The sequence below is a fragment of the Musca domestica genome, unplaced genomic scaffold (assembly GCF_030504385.1).
Source record: "Musca domestica strain aabys unplaced genomic scaffold, Musca_domestica.polishedcontigs.V.1.1 35, whole genome shotgun sequence".
Lineage (NCBI taxonomy): Eukaryota > Metazoa > Arthropoda > Insecta > Diptera > Muscidae > Musca > Musca domestica.
The window spans coordinates 5,447,446-5,460,422 of record NW_026712315.1 but is presented as its reverse complement, the minus strand read 5'-3'; the positions used below and the strand labels follow the sequence as shown (position 1 = coordinate 5,460,422).

The window sequence follows — 12,977 nt, the reverse complement described above, 5'->3', positions numbered from 1 at the left end:
ACCCCTTCTGGGGTGACAATTTTTAATCTATCATAACTTGCGAAACAAGTCAGCGATTGTCCTTGCCAGAAACCTGAGATGAATATGGAATTTATGATTTTCCATAAATTGGATATAAATGTTCGATTTTCTTGTAATATTGCGCATACCAAGTCCAAGCCTGGCAAGTCCCAATATTTATGTCACATTTATTTAGGTCCGAAACGAAATGGCCAATATTGGCCCATTCCTTCGGAACCTACTTCATAAGGGGTTAAAAATGTGAATAATGATAACAAAAGTCAAAATATTTTTAAATAATCGCACATTGGCTGAGGGTACACGTCTGTCGGCAAGACCGACTTTTAACTTGTTTCCATTAAATTCCTGACCTCAAACCATGAAATTAGAATTCCCCCTTCAAACAAATGTTGTCTCTAACATTTAAATTATTTCCAAGTTTTTAATTAATAAAGACCCCAATTAATTACAGATTTGCTCCATATTCCTCCTTCTGTCTCTCTCTCTCTTTCTCTCTCTCTTTTTCTCTTTAAAGGCAAAACTGTCCTGAATTCATCTACATTTAACGGTACAACACGACACAATTCGCATAAATATTTAATACACCCGCGTGTGTTGGGTCTGATTCCGGCTGTACCTGTTGTTTAGTTTCGAAACAAAAAGTTTTATGTTGTCTCTTCCCTTTACTCTTGCCCCTCCTCGGGCATTCCTAGTCTTGCCCTTTAAATAGTATAAAACTGTGAGAAATGTTAAATGTTTGTCATTCCATTATTTATTGTCTGTCTAATAGACTGACAGACAGATAGACTGACTTATTTACTTACGCAGCTCATCGAAGAGACACACAACAGGCGGAGAGGCAAACAGTTTGACTTGCTGTTCAGTTGGTTGGCTGGCTGGTTAGATGGTTCGCCGCTCGGATGGCTTGTCATTAAAAATAACTTAATTAATTAAATAATTGATTGACAAACTAACGGCAATGACAGACGAACGCATTGTTTGGGGATGAGGATATGAAACAAAAAAACTTTCAGGTAATGCTGATGGATGGGATGACGATGGAATTCGTGGGTCTTCCCCAAGGGATGGTCTTCAACATGGTTTCAGAATTTAATTTGCGACAGATTGATGACCTTAGAGGGGACGATTAGGTCGAAAGGCTTACAAATCTCTTTTAAGGACCATTCAATCTCTAATGGTACATTTGTTGGAACTTTTTTCCAAGGACTATCGAACATTTAATTTGCATATTTAAAGTTATTTCTTCAAGGACTTACAAACGTGGGTTGTTAAAAATATTTGTTCAAGGTACTCCATTTTTGACTTCCTAGAAGTCCAACTCTAAATGTAATTTTTTCGAAGGATCAAATCTGGATTTTTAAGAATATTTTTTCAAGAACTAAAATTGGATTTTCGGGAGTAGTTTTTCTAGGATAAGGAATAGCTCTCAAGGACAAAACGGTGATTTATATAAAGGACAAAACTTGAATTTTTAATTTTTTTGTGATATTTTCAAGAATAAAACGTTGATTTTTTTTAGATTTTTTTCAAGAACCAAAAGTAGATTTTCTAAATAATTTTTTCAAGGACCAATCGTGTTTGTTTGCATAATTCTTTTAAGCAAGAAACGCGGATTTTTTTTTAAGATTTTTTTTCAAGGACCAAACGTGTTTCTTTTTCAAGCATGAAACGTGGATTTTTTGCAGATTTTTTTTTTCAAACAGCAAAAGTGCATTTTTTTTAAGAATTCTTTCAAGAAACAGACGCGAATTTATTTTTTAAGATTTTCTTTAAGGACCACACATGGATTTTTATTGAATTTTCGCAAGGACAAAACGTTGATTTTATAAGGAAATAATCTTAAGAACAATACTAAGATTTCCTAAAGAATTTTGGATGCATTTTTTAATGTTTTTTTTTTTTTTTTTTTTTTTTTTTCAAAGACCATATGTGGTTTTTAAAGAATCTAAGGACCATACGTGGATTTTTAAAGTTTTTTTTAAGGACCATATGTGCATTTTTTAAAGAATTTTTTTCAAGGATCAAACGTCGATCTTTTAAAGATTTTTTTCAAGGACCAAACGTCGATCATTTTAAATATTTTTTTTTTCAAGGACCAAACGTCGGTCTCTTTAAAGATTTTCGTCCTTGACAAAAAAGTCGATCCTTTTAATTTTTTTTTCAAGGACCAAACATCGATCTCTTTAAAGAAATTTTTAGGTATAAAAGATAAGGACAAAACAACTATTATTTATTGAAGTTTCTTTAAGGACTATTTTTAAAGAAGTTTTTGAAGGACAAAACAAGGATATTTTAAGGAAATTTTTTAAAGGACAAAACATGGATTTTTTAAGGACATTATTTAAGGACAAAGCAAGATTTTTTTAAAGAATTTTGGATGCACTTTTTCATAATTTTTTTTAAGGACAAAAAGTGAATTTAGAAAAAAAACATTCAAGAATAATACATGGATTTTTTTAAGAATTTTTTCAAAAACCTACCTCCACGTTTGGTTAGGACTATTTTCCAAGGACCAAACGTGTATGTTCTTAGATTTTTTTTAAGGAGCAAACGTTGATTTTTAAAGACTTTTTCAAGGATCAAACGTGGATGTTTTAAAAAATTTTTTCAAGGAACAAACGTGGATTTTTTATAAAAATATTTCAAGGACCATAAGTGGACTTTTTTAAGATTTTTTTTCAAGGACCAAATGTGGATGTAGTAGGATATTTTTCATGGATGTTTTATAGAATAATTTTTAGGACCCAATGTAGATATTTTAAGAAATGTTTTTCAAGAACAAACGTGGATTTTTTAAAGATTTTTTTTCCAAGGACCAAACGTGGATTTTTTTAAAGAATTTTTCAAGGACCAAACGTGAATTTTTTTAAAGATTTTTTCAAGGACCAAAAGTGGATTCTTTTTTAAAGATTTTTTCAAGTGCCAAACGTGGATTCTTTTTTAAAGATTTCTTCAAAGACCAAACGTGGATTTTTTTAAAGGAACAAACGTGGATTTTTTAAAGGAACAAACGTGAATTTTTTTAAAGGAACAAACGTGGATTTTTTTAAAGACTTTTTCAAGGACCAAACGTGGATTTTTTTAAAGATTATTTCAAGGTCCAAACGTGATTTTTTTTTTAAATTTTTCAAGGACCAAACGTGATTTTTTAATGATTTTTTCAAGGACAACACGTGATTTCTTCAAGGACCAAACGTGGATTTTTTAAAGATTTTTTCAAGGACAAAACGTGGACTTTTTTTTAAAGATTTTTTCAAGTGCCAAACGTGGATTTTTTTAAAGATTTTTTCAAGGACAAAACGTGGACTTTTTTTTAAAGATTTTTTCAAGTGCCAAACGTGGATTTTTTTAAAGATTTTTTCAAGGACAAAACGTGGAAAACAAGGATTATTTAATTAATTTTGTTAAAGACAAAACAAGGATTATTTAATTAATTTTGTTAAGGACAAAACAAAGATTTTTTAAATAGTTTTTTGGGTATAAAACAATGATTAATTAATTAATTTTGTTAAGGGTAAATCAGGATTTTTTTAAGGACAAAACAAGGATTTTTATAGAATTTAAAGAATAAAAACTTTTACAAGCACCATACCTGGATTTAAAAGAAATAAGGACAATATGTGGACTTTTTTAAGAATTCATTCAAGGACCAAACGTGGATGTTTTTTAGAAAATATTTTAAGGACCAAACGTAGATGTTTGAGAGAATATTTTTCAAGGACCAAACGTTGTTTGAAACCAGATTTTTTTAAAGAATTTTTTCAATCACCAAATGTGGATTTTTCAAAAAAAAAAAAAATTGGAGGGCTAAACGTGGTTTTTTAATGAATATTTTTGAAGGACCAAACGTGGAATTTTAAAGAATTTTTTGAAGGACCCAATGTGCATTTCTTAAAGAATTTATTTAAGGGCCAAACGTGGATTTTTCAAACAATTTTCAAGGACCAAACGTGGATTTTTCAAACAATTTTCAAGGACCAAACGTGGATTTTTCAAACAATTTTCAAGGACCAAACGTGGATTTTTCAAACAATTTTCAAGGACCAAACGTGGATTTTTCAAACAATTTTCAAGGACCAAACGTGGATTTTTCAAACAATTTTCAAGGACCAAACGTGGATTTTTCAAACAATTTTCAAGGACCAAACGTGGATTTTTCAAACAATTTTCAAGGACCAAACGTGGATTTTTCAAACAATTTTCAAGGACCAAACGTGGATTTTTCAAACAATTTTCAAGGACCAAACGTGGATTTTTCAAACAATTTTCAAGGACCAAACGTGGATTTTTCAAACAATTTTCAAGGACCAAACGTGGATTTTTCAAACAATTTTCAAGGACCAAACGTGGATTTTTTGAAGAATATTTTCAAAGATCAAACGTGTTTTTTTTTAATTTCTTCAAGGACCAGACTCGTTTTTTTAAAGATCAAACGTGGATTTTTTAAAGAATATTTTAAAAGATCCAACGTGGATTTTTTAAAGAATATTTTTAAAGATCAAACGTTGATTTTTCAAAGAATATTTTTAAAGATCAAACGTTGATTTTTCAAAGAATTTTTCAAAGAACAAACGAGGTTTTTTAAAAAAAAAATTCATAGACCAAACGAGGGTTTAAAAAAAAAACTTTTTCAAGGACCAAACGTGTTTTTTAATGAATTTTTTTTCAAGGGCCAGACGTTGATTTCCGTTAAGAACATTTTTATTGATCAAACGAGTTTTTTTTTTAAATTTTTTCAAAGAGCAGAAGTGGATTTTTTTAAAGTATATTTTCAAATATCAAAGGTGTTTTTTTAATGAATTTTTGCAATGACCAGACGTGGATTTTTTAAGTATATTTTTAAAGATCAAACTTGGACTTTTTAATGAATTTTTTTTTCAAGGACCAGACGTGGATTTTTTTAAAGAATATTTTTAAAGATCATACCTGGACTTTATAAGGAATTTTTCCAAGTACTAAACGTAGATTTTTTAAGGGCCGAATGTAATATTTTAGAACCACATTTTTTTTAATTATAAAGATCTGTTATTAAATAATAAATTGTCGATAGTTTTGAAGAATCGAATTTGAGTTTTTTAAGTAAATGTTTGTAAAAGAATTGAAACCAGAATTTTTATGAATATCATCCCAGAAGTCACAAAGCTAATTGTGAATCTTTTTGATTTTAAGAATATCTTAATTTTTTCTCCTAAGGGAATATAAAGACCTTCCCAAGATGTTATTTCGATTGAGGAATTGTTAGTGTGCTACTCTCGGTAGAAAACATTTTTGTGCTCCTTTTTATAATTTTTTCTATTTTTAGTTTCCGCATCCACCCTCTTCCCGGCTGTTAGTGAATTAGGTGTTGGAAATGTCACAGATACACCACCCACCTCTCATTCAAACATGACACCTGTGTTGGTGCTACTTACATTGTAAATATGTATGTATGTGTGTATGCGTGTTTGTCTGTCTCCCCATAATTGAATGTACATTCATTCCCAAGACTCCTTTGTTCCACTTTTCCTTAAGGACTAAAGACATTTTCCCCTAATTTTGCTGTTTTTTTTGTTCCAGATTTTTTATTGCTTTCATTGTGGCTTCAGGTGGATAAAATGTATGATTCTCGGTTTATTCCCAGTCTGACAACAGCTCCTTAGGAAGGGGACCACCGGGGATATCGAAAGTTTGTGGAGTTTGGAGGAGAAACAAAAAAAATACAAGGCAAACAAATAACACCAGATGCGCTCTGTTGCCTTAATGCGTTGCTTTCTACCCAGGAGCTAAGGTATAGATACCTGGGATTCGTCCTTAGATCCTTTATCCAGCCAGCCAGTCAGCCATGCCATCATTATTGATGATGTTGCGTTAATGATGAGGATATTTATGTAAATTGTGTTCCTTTTACATTTTTTATTGTTTACACTATATTGGTGTTGTTGTTGTTCATCATATTGTGAACATGTATTCCATTAAAGGTATTCATACTGGAGAATAAAAAGGAACAAAGAGAGAGAGAGAGAGAGAGAGAGAGGAGGGGAGAGAAAAAAGGAAGTTGCCTACTTCAGACATGCCAAGCTGTTGCTTCATCAGCTGCTGGATTTGTTTGCCGCTCATCATAAGGATGATGATGAGGACTATAAGGACGATGATGATACTGCTGCAGCAGCTGACGTCGGTGTCTGGTGTATTGGTCCCTCAATGATTTTCATTGTTATTACATCCAGCCCCCCTGATTTGTTCGCACCGTGCACAATATCGTTTTCATGTTGTTTTTTTCATTTCTGACTAATGCCTGCCATAAAAAGGACCTACCATTTTCTTCCTTGCCAATATCCGTTGTCTCAACGGCAAAGGCAAAGCACAGCAGAAGAAAATGAAAACAATTCCCATTAAATTTGAATTTAATAAAGTCAAAAGAATTTGATTAACAGAAGACAAAAAAGTGATAATTGAAAGTTTTACAAAGTGGTTGGCGAGCACGATTTCTTCTATTCTTTGCCAAGGAGGAATTAATGGCCATTTGGAATCATGGTAGGTGGGATATTAAAATTGAATGGAAGAATGACACCTTTTGGCTTGAATTAAAAAAAAACTTTAGGAAGATCAATAAAATGTTATGGCTTTTAGAATGTAACCTTAAAAGAAATAAAAATTATTTTTTAATATTGTTGTGCTCGTCCTTGACAAAAATCCCCGATTGGAAGTATTTTGGTCTTTGAAAATATTAAAAAAACACTTGATGCACTTTAGAGCCATGAGAGTGTCCTTAGGTCTTTGAAAATCAATTTTTAAAAAATCAACGTCCATTAAAAAACATTTTTCAAATATTCGAGCTTGGGAGTCCTTAGAGTTCTTCAAAAAATATTCTTTAATAAATCCATGTTTGGTAGTCCTCAGGTCCTTGAAAAAATGTTAAAAATCGACATTTGGAAGTCCTTAGGTCCTGGAAAATTTTATTTGTTAATTCCAAGTTTGGGAGTCCTTAGGTCCTTGAAGAAAAAAAATTAAAAATCCACTTCTGAGAGTCTTTAGATCCTTTAAAAAATATTTTCATTCAAAATCCACATTTGGGGGATTTTGGGGCTTCTGATGTTTTTTTTTCTTTTGAAGTCAATGTTTGGGTTTCTTTAGGTCTATTATTTGTTTTTTAAATCCATGTTAGGGAGTCTTTAGGTCTTTAAATATTTTGTTTTAGTCCAAGTTTGTGAGTCTTTAGGTCTTTGAAATTTTTTAAACTCCACATTTGGGAGTACTAAGGTGAAATTATTTCTTTTAAATCTACGTTTGTAAGAAAGTAGGACTTTTGAAATACTTCTTTAAAATCCATATTAGTCCTTGAAAAAATATTTAAAAAATACAAGTTTGAAATAACTTAGATCCTTGAAAAAAATTGAAAAATCAAAGGCCTAAGTTTCCTCAGGTTTTTGAAAAAAAAAAATGGAAAACAACCAAATTTGGAGGTCTTTAGAGTTCTTAAAAAATATGCCTTAAACAATTCATGTTTGGGGAGTCTTTTTTCCTTAAAAAAATATTCTTAAAACAATCCATGGAAGTCCTTAATGTCCTTGAAAAATATGCTTTAAAAATTCACGTTTAGAGTCTTTAATCCAAGTCAGATTTCCTGAAAAATATTCCTTAAAAAACCACGTTTGGAAGTCTTAAAGAAAATGTTCCTAAAAAAATCCAAAACCCACGTTTAAAAGTCGTTGATTCACGTTAGAGTCCTTATTTTTTAATGGGAATCCTTTAAAAATATTTTTAAAAAATGAAAGTCCTTATAAAAAAATTAAACAAAGGAGTTTTTATATTTTTTTAATGGGAGTCCTTTCAAAGTATTTTTATATAATCCATGTATGGGAGTCTTTAGTTTTTTTTTAAAAACCACGTCCTTGAAAAAATTTTCTTTAAATAATTCACGTGAGTCCTTAAACAAGTGTTTTTAAGAAAATCAGTGTTTGGGAGTCCTTCAAAAAATTAAAAAAAAATCCACTTTTGAGAGTTCTTAAAAATTATTTAAAAAATCAATGTTTGGGAGTTCTTAAAAAAACTTTTTTTTTACGTGTCCTTAAACAAGTATTTTTTTAGAATAATCCACTTTTGAGAGTCCTTAATAAATATTAAAAAAAAAATCAATGTTTTTGAGAGTCCTTAAAAAATATTATCAAAATATACAATTTTGGGAGTCCTTATAAAAGTATTTTTCATTAATCCACATTTGAAAGTCCTTAATAAATATTGTTTTTTAAATCCAATTTTGGAAGTCCTTAAAAATATTTGTAAATAATCCACATTTGGGAGTCCGTAATCCACGTTAGAGTCCTTAAAAATATTTTTAAACAATTTACATTTGGAAGTCAATAAAAAATGTGTTTAAAAATCTACATTTAGGATGTAAAAAAATGTGTTTAAAAAATTGGCATTGTAAAGTTCTTAATTTAAAAATCCATGTTTGGAAGTCCTTAAAAAATATTTTAAAAAAATCCAAACTTGAAAGTCCTAAAAAATAATTTCCACAAATCCAATTTTGAAAGTCCTTTAAAAATATTTTTTAAAAAAATCCAAGTTTGGTAGTCGTTTAAAACATATTTTTAAAAAATCCAACATTAAAAGTCCTTAAAAAATATAAAAAAAATCATATTTGGTGGTCCTTAAAAAATATTTTTAAAAAATCTAGGTTCAGGACCTTAAAATAGTTTTTTTTTTATTCCATATTAAGGATTGCTTTAAACATTTTGTTTAAAATCCACAATTGAGAGTCTTTAAAAATATATATTTTTTAAATCCACGTTTGGTAGAGCTTGAAAAAATATTTTTAAAAAATCCAAGTTTGGGTGGTCCTTAAAAAAATTTTAAAAAATCCTCGCTTTGTAGTCCTTAAAAAAATTTTAAAAAATCCACATTCGGGAGTCCAGGTTTAGTCCTTAAAAAATACTCTAAAAATCCTTGAAAAAATATTCCGTAAAAGTAGATAAATATTAACATATGATCCTTTGGGAATACTTAAGTCCTTAAAATAAATATTCAAAAATCCTCGTTTTGTCCATAACAAATATACATAAGAAAACAGATTTCGTCCTTAAAAAAATAAAAATCCCCATTAAGTTGTCCCTTGATCCTTAAAGATTTAAGACCCGTTGACTCCCCCTGCGTGCTATGGATTCATCTAACACCCCGCAAAGGGGTTTCTATCCTTTAAACTAAATTTAAAGTTGTTCTACCCTTAAAGCCAAAACGAAAGGAGCCAACAGACTAAAAAATCTATGGATATGTGTTGGTGTGTGTGTGAATGGCCAAGAAAACAAATAAACAAGCCAACCAACCAACCATATAACAGGTTAAGATAAATCCGGTATAAATAGGAAATGGAACACAGGCAACCACAATGGAATCTAGTTCGCTGTCCAGGCAGACGATAGGCTAGAGAGAGCTTTTTCTTGGTTCTCCCCCCAAAACGCAGGCGCAATTTCGCACAACCAAACGCCAGATGCCCCCGAATGTTGGCTGGTCTGGTAGAAAACTCCAGTTGAGCATTTCACGGCATTTCGAACGGTTCTGTGGTTCCGAATGTTTAATGCGAATAAAAAATTAAGCGGCAAGAAAAAATTTGTTTAGATATACTAGAGGTGATAAAAAAACCAAAGAAAAAGAAACACAAAAACAAGTGAAGAGGAAACAAAACGAGATAAGAAAATACAAATCCAAACAGGAAACAAATGCCCTAATTAAAATATTCGGAAAAAAGAAGAGGAGATGAAAGTAAAATGAATGAAAAATCTAAACAAAGTTTTCACCACCACTGTAAAGATGTGATGTGAAATTATTTTGAATTTTACTTCAAAATAATAAAAATTTGTGTTTGGGAATATTGAAAATTTCCTGATTAGAATAATATTCATTTTCATCTAAACAAAATAAAAAAGAAACAAAAAAATCGAAAAGAAAAACAACAAAGAATTCTTGTGAAACGTTGAAAGCATTGCGCGAAGCTAGAAAAGTGTTAAATTGCTCGCCTTCGATGTTATTCCGGCGCTGCTAAATCTTTTCGGCAAATATTTGAATTTTGTTTATCTTATCAACAATTTATGGAAATTGCTTTGCAATAAATGTGTTAAAGTGTGTTTTTGTGTGTCGATGTGTGTGTGGGTGCCGAGAGATGTTGCTAAAATTAAATTTTGTTCAAATCGCTACCCACCAACCACCAGATGTTTAATTCCTCCACTCCAAAGGTAAGCGTAGCGGGATATAACTGCAAAAAAAATCAAATTCAATGTAAATATCGAATATCGGTTAGTCAAATATTTGCCGTAATTAAGCCGCCATACCGAGTAGCAGCAGTGCTTTGTGGAGGAGATTTGATGCTATTGCATTTGCACAGGTGCAGGTGGAGATTTGGAACTTAGACGGGGTCTTATGTCCTCAAGTAGTGTTATATCATTTATGAGACGTGATTACGTGGTGAAAATGTCTAAATCTTTCTAGGTGCGCAAATGGATTTGTGTTAACCATATGGCGAATAATATGAATTATGAAAAAAAAACAGGGCTGTAGGATACAAGGGCCTTGAATTTTTAAATTTTTCTTCAAGGACCAACAGATGGGTATTTCAACAAAATTTTTTTCCAAGGACCAACAGTTGCGGATTTTTTTAAAAATCAATTTTCAAAAACCAACTCCCAAACGTGGATTTTTTTTAATATTTTTTCAAGGACCAGCTCCTAATCACGGATATTTAAAGAAAAATATTTCAATGACCAACTCCAAAACGTGTAGTTTTTAAAAATATTTTTTTAAAAATACCTTTTCAAGGAATAACTCCCAAACGTTGATTTTTAAAAATACGTTTTCGAGGACCAACTCCCAAACATGGGTTTTTAAAAAAATATTTTTCAAGGACCAACTGACGTGGATCTTTTAAAAAAATATTTTTTCAAGGACCAACAGACGTGGATTTTTAAAAAATATTTTTTTCAAGGACCAACAGACGTGGATTTTTTAAAAAATATTTTTTTCAAGGACCAACAGACGTGGATTTTTTAAAAAATATTTTTTTAAGGACCAACAGACGTGAATTTAAAAAAAACGAGGATTTTTCTAAAAATATTTTTTTTAAGAACCAACAGACGAGGATTTTTCTAAAAATATTTTTTCCAGAGCCAACTGTTGAGGATTTTTTAAAATATCTTTTTTTCAAGGATCAACAGACGTGGATTTTTAAAAAATATTTTTTCAAGGACCAAAAGACATGGATTTTTAAAAAATATTTTTTCAAGGACCAATAGACGTGGATTTTTAAAAAAATATTTTTTCAAGGACCAATAGACGTGGATTTTTAAAAAAATATTTTTTCAAGGACCAATAGACGTGGATTTTTAAAAAAATATTTTTTCAAGGACCAATAGACGTGGATTTTTAAAAAAATATTTTTTCAAGGACCAACTGTCAAGGATTTTTTGAAAACATTTTTTTCAAGGACCAACAGACGTGGATTTTTTAAAAAATATTTTTTCAAAGACCAACTGTCGAGGATTTTTTAAAAAATATCTTTTCAAGGACCTACAGACATGGATTTTTTAAAAATATTTTTTTTCCAAACGTGGATTTCAAGGACCAAAAGTTGCAGATTTTTTAAAAAATATCTTTTCAAGGACCTACAGACGTGGATTTTTTAAAAATATTTTTTTTCCAAACGTGGATTTCAAGGACCAAAAGTTGCAGATTTTTTAAAAAATATCTTTTCAAGGACCTACAGACGTGGATTTTTTAAAAATATTTTTTTTCCAAACGTGGATTTCAAGGACCAAAAGTTGCAGATTTTTTAAAAAATATCTTTTCAAGGACCTACAGACGTGGATTTTTTAAAAATATTTTTTTTCCAAACGTGGATTTCAAGGACCAAAAGTTGCAGATTTTTTAAAAAAGGATTTTCTCAAGGACCAACTCCCAAACGTTGATTTCAAGGACCAAAAGTTGCAGATTTGTTAAAAAAGGATTTTCTCAAGGACCAACTCCCAAACGTTGGTTTCAAGGACCAACTCCCAAACGATGACTTCAAGGACCAAAAGTTGCAGATTTTTTAAGAAAGGATTTTCTCAAGTACCACCTCCCAAACGTGGATTCTTTAAAGAAAAATTTCAAGGGACTACATCCAACTTTGGGTTTTTTTTAAATATTTTTTCAAGAACCAAATCTTAAACGTACATTTGCAAAAATATTTTATTAAGGACCAACTTTAAAACGTGAATTTTCTAATTTTTTTTCAGTGACCAACGGACGTGGATTTTTTAAAAAAATATTTCTTCTAAGATTAACTGCCGAGGATTTTTTTAAAAATATTTGTTCAAGGACCGAAAGACGTGGATGTTAGCCCATCTCCCAAACGTGTATTTGTAAGACATATTTTTGAGGACCAGGTAGTCTTTTGGCGACTAACTAGCTGGGTAGCTAGCCGCTAGACCAAGTCGTCCATAGACAGCTAAGTCGTTGGCTAGCCAACCAAATTGTTTATTTTTGACCATCTCGTTTATATTCGAACAGCTTGTCTATAGTCGACCAGCTCGTCTATAGTGGATCAGCGAGTTTGCAATCGGCTAATCGCTGACAAACAGTCAGTCGACGTCCATAGACTACCAATTCGTCTATAGTCGACCAGCACGTTTTTAGACAACCAGCTCGTCTTTAGTCGATGAGCTCGTCGAACAACTCGTCTATAGTCGACCAGCTCGTCTATACTAAATCAAGTCGTCTATATTCGCCAGCTCGTCTTTAGTCGACCAACTTGTCAGTTGAGTAGCGGGTCAATCGACTACAGATGACACGGTGAGTCGGCTGGAGAGTACGTCGTCCATTGACGAACTGATCGTCTATAGTCGAAATGAGGCAGCCAACTGCGTCTATAGGGATTCCCAGACCGTCAGCCTACGAAGGCTTATTGGCCTTGTTCATGGCGCTTTGTTAGCTTCGCTAGCTCGTCGGCT

At 31.3% G+C, this 12,977-nt stretch overlaps 1 protein-coding gene across 1 annotated transcript in view; it reads left to right on the top strand.

Moving 5' to 3' along the window:
• The first annotated feature begins 9,543 nt into the window (after nucleotides 1–9,543).
• The window catches only part of LOC101890010 (protein qui-1), a 306,956-nt gene continuing 303,522 nt past the window's right edge, over nucleotides 9,544–12,977 (top strand). Inside the window, exon 1 of the mRNA XM_059125663.1 lies at nucleotides 9,544–10,229. The gene's annotated coding sequence lies outside the window, so the exon portion shown is untranslated. The remainder of the gene's footprint in view (nucleotides 10,230–12,977) is intronic.